A 4,508-nucleotide genomic window follows, 5' to 3' on the forward strand; every position below is an offset into this window, starting at 1 on the left:
GCAGGGCTGGGCTGATGCAGTGCACACGCAGCCAGAAAATATCACTTGGTACGCGTGGCGCTTTACGAAGGAGACAGCAGTCTGCCTAAGGCCGGCCCACCAGTGTCGCACCACAAGAACGGCTGTGGCCGCTGCATTGTCCACCGTCAGTCCAGTGGCCAGCTGCTGCTCACACTGATCCCTCAGGCTCGCCACACCGTATTTGTCGGCAGCGACTAGTCACTGCGAGTCCAGGCTCGCCATCTGCGGGCCACGGAGGGTGTACGTGTATGTCGGCAGCTCCCTCAGCCCCGGCCTGTTCACCTCTGTGATGTTTATGAGGCCGCTGCCGGACTCTGCAGCAATGTTCCGCCACGACACGGCAAACACAGGGCTCCCGGCAACGAGGATTGCTCTGTGCGCCACCAGCTGCTTCTCCCCCACCACCAAAGTCATGGTGCCACCCTCCCCGGCATCCAGCAGGGCGACCAGGTATACAGGTGTGTTCTGCTGAGCTTCCTTGCCGGCTGCCATGGGAGTCAAATCTTATTAAAGATACCAGTGTGGTACAAGAAGTTATCAACTCTGAAGGTGTGCGTCGGGATTTTGTGCTGCAGCTTCTCACTGAAAACAGTACAGTAGTATGTAGCCATCACTTCACCAGCTGAAAGTACTCTCTCGAAAATCAACTGGGTCCATGAAGGCATTATGCTACTTGGTGACCACCTCTGTGGTTAAACAATTGACTCCAAAATCTATTAGGATACTGTGCCACCATGTTAGAGCAATTTTTCATGTTATTGATCAGCAAAGTAGCTGGCTGTCATCTTGCGGGCATTTCATACAAAATGCAACTGTTTCCCATAGGAAGTTGCTTCATCTTTGGATATGTTGCTATCAAATGTTATTGTTCTCTCAAAAGGCTTTATCACTTACAATCATGTTTTGGAAACTGAACTTCAAAAAGCAAGTCTTGGAAGTCCCAAGAAAATGAACATTGGTCACATGAGCACAGAGAGGTTTCAGAGAATTCTTTCATAAAATGTTACATCCAGAATTTTCTTTTATCACAAATATAGAAATGGGATCTGCAAATCCGCTAACTATTGCAGTGTATACAGAAAGTTCAGGGAAGAAAGTCACTGATGGTTGTAAATCATTTAGGAGTTTCCATTGTCGAACATGGTCCCTCGACCAGGAATTATTTGATCCCAGGTATTGAAAGTGAGATGATGATTCATAGAAAACTTCAGTAGCAGAATTAGATTTCCTGTCATGGTTTGAACTATAAATGAAATGTACCTTGCATCAATATTTTTCTGTAATTGCATTCTTCATAGCACTTGCATATTTCTTATTTGAAATATTTTGTGCAGGCCGTGCCGGACTACATTAATAAAGGTTGAAAATTTTACTGTGTAATACATAACTGCGCTTCATTTCTATTACAGAAAATCAGTTTGATCGCAAATCTGACAATCCTTGGATCAGTTGTAACAAAATAGTATAAAAATTGTATACACCTGTTAGCATATCCTGAGTGTCTTACAAAACGATATTTTGACCTTTACATACATTATAGGCAGTGTGTCACGTAATATGTTCCACATTAATGCTTGCACAGTTGCAATACATGATGAAAGTCTTTGTTCCATTTAATACTGCTACCCGTATGTAACAGTGATGTAATGTAAACATCAAACAGATTAAGGACTGCCACAACTTTGACTTTTACATTTTATTAAGAATGTCTGCAACACTGGCATAAAAATCATTTTTGTTTTGACAGATTATACAGTTTTACAGGCAAGAGGGGGTCAGAGGAAAAGGGGAAAGGGAGAATGCCAATGTGGGAGGGGGAGGGAGAACAATGGTGGGTAAGGCAATGCATGATCTGGACGAAGAAAGTGTGGTGGTGACAGAAGGTGGAAGGGAAAAGGCAAGATGAGGGAGAAGAAACAAGTTAGTGGATGCTTAGGGCAGAGGGACTGCAAGAGTGCAGGAGTTGTTGGACAGACAATTGCCAGTATTTCAGTCAATGAACGCATTTTACCGTGCATGTAGTATGGAACAATTTTTGATTTCAGGACATTGTTAGGAGTAGTTAGGAGACAAACGTACTAAAATTCCACACTCCCAGGAGTTGAGCCAAAGGTGGGAGAGTGTGGATAGGACCCATATTTTGGCTTTTCCATTTACATCTCAGAAAGAGTGCACCGTAGAAAAAATGTTCTGAATAAACATGAAAAGTAATTAAAATTCTTATAAAATTGTTTCAATATGTATTTGTTGGATTCCCAGTTGTTTGAGATATACATTATAGAAAAAATAATTTTTGCCTGACTGTGTCAAATATTTGCTTGTAGTGCTTCCCAAGATAGTTTCTCGGAAAAATTGTCAGGGACAAATTTGGTAGATCATCAATTTTTGTTTGTTTTAGATAGACCTTTGCCACTTCATCTTCAACCAATTGAAAGTTACAGAACTTCCATGATGTATGCTCAATTTCGATGTTCCTCTAGAAGTGAATATATTGAGAACTTGTAGTATTTCAACTGCTGTAACTTGCTGTCATGATGACTAACACCACTTTAATCTTGCAGTTACCTTACGTCCATTGTTAGAGATTAGCTTACATTAGGTTAATACTTGTTCCATAGATCATGAGTACGACACTTCGTGATGTACAGACATCTTTTATTAACCTGACATGTTCCACAAGATTTTGCATTACACAAGATTTTGCATTACACAAGATTTTGCATTACACAAGATTTTGCATTACACAAGATTTTGCATTACACAAGATATTGCATTACACAAGATATTGCATTACACAAGATATTGCATTACACAAGATATTGCATTACACAAGATATTGCATTACACAAGATATTGCATTACACAAGATATTGCATTACACAAGATATTGCATTACACAAGATATTGCATTACACAAGATTTTGCATTACACAAGATATTGCATTACACAAGATATTGCATTACACAAGATATTGCATTACACAAGATATTGCATTACACAAGATATTGCATTACACAAGATATTGCATTACACAAGATATTGCATTACACAAGATATTGCATTACACAAGATATTGCATTACACAAGATATTGCATTACACAAGATATTGCATTACACAAGATATTGCATTACACAAGATATTGCATTACACAAGATATTGCATTACACAAGATATTGCATTACACAAGATATTGCATTACACAAGATATTGCATTACACAAGATATTGCATTACACAAGATATTGCATTACACAAGATATTGCATTACACAAGATATTGCATTACACAAGATATTGCATTACACAAGATATTGCATTACACAAAATATTGCATGACACTAATGTTGAAGTTGTTTTTTCCCCCTTGATTTATATCTAAAAATTCAGCCAATGAGTAGGAGTAGTTGTCATCTAGAAATTCTTTTATTTTTAAATGTTAGTTGGCTATTTGTCAGGCTTTTGATGCCTTTTGGTAGGTGACCAAAGACTTTGACTTTGGCACAGAAAGGGATAAATTATGCTGCCACAAGATTTAACCCTACATAGTGAAGATCATCCTTTCCCCCTGGTGTTTTAGCTATGCACACTGCTATTACTTTTGAACTGGGTTGGATTATTAACAACAAATTTCATAAGTGAATATATATACTGTGAGGATCCCTAGATCCTTAAATAGATGTCTGCAGGATGACCGTGGGTGGGCTCCAGCAATTATTGTGATTACATGTTTTTGAGCAATGAATACTTTTCTACTCAATGATGAATTACCCCAGAGTATGATGCCATACAAAAGCAGTGAATGAAAGTAGGCATAGTAAGCTAATTTACTGAGATTCTTATCACCAAAATTTGAAATAATCCTAATAGCATACGTAGCTGAACTCAGACGTTTCAGCAGACCATCAATGTGTTGCTTCCAGTTTAACCTCTCATCAATGGACACACCAAAAAATTTTGAAAATTCTACCTTAGCTACAGACTTCAGTAATAAATATAGACTTTGAACAGGAGTTGTGCCATTTACTGTACAGAATTGTGTATACTGTTTTTTTGTCAAAATTTAGAGTGTAAATGATATTTTTCACAAAATTAAGTGGTTCTCAGCAAATGGACAATTACATCACTTAGTTATTTTTGCTGATGATACATGAACCACGTATTTCAACTTTCTGCATTCTTCCAGTTACGTATGAATTAAACCATTTGTGCGCTGCCCCCCCTCAAACCATGATTTAGCTTATTTAAAAGAATTCCATGATTTACACAATCAAAGGCCTTTGAGAGATCACAAAAAATACCAATGGGTGATGTCTGGTTGTTCAGAGCATTTAATATTTGATCAGTGAAAGTGTATATAGCATTTTCTGTTGAAAATCCTTTCTGAAAATCAAACTGACATTTTGTTAGTACTTTGTAAAAATAAATATGGGAGGCTACTCTTGAGTACATTACTTTCTCAAAAATTTTTGAAAGGGCTGTCAGACGA

The sequence above is a fragment of the Schistocerca nitens genome, chromosome 3 (genome assembly GCF_023898315.1).
Source record: "Schistocerca nitens isolate TAMUIC-IGC-003100 chromosome 3, iqSchNite1.1, whole genome shotgun sequence".
NCBI lineage: Eukaryota > Metazoa > Arthropoda > Insecta > Orthoptera > Acrididae > Schistocerca > Schistocerca nitens.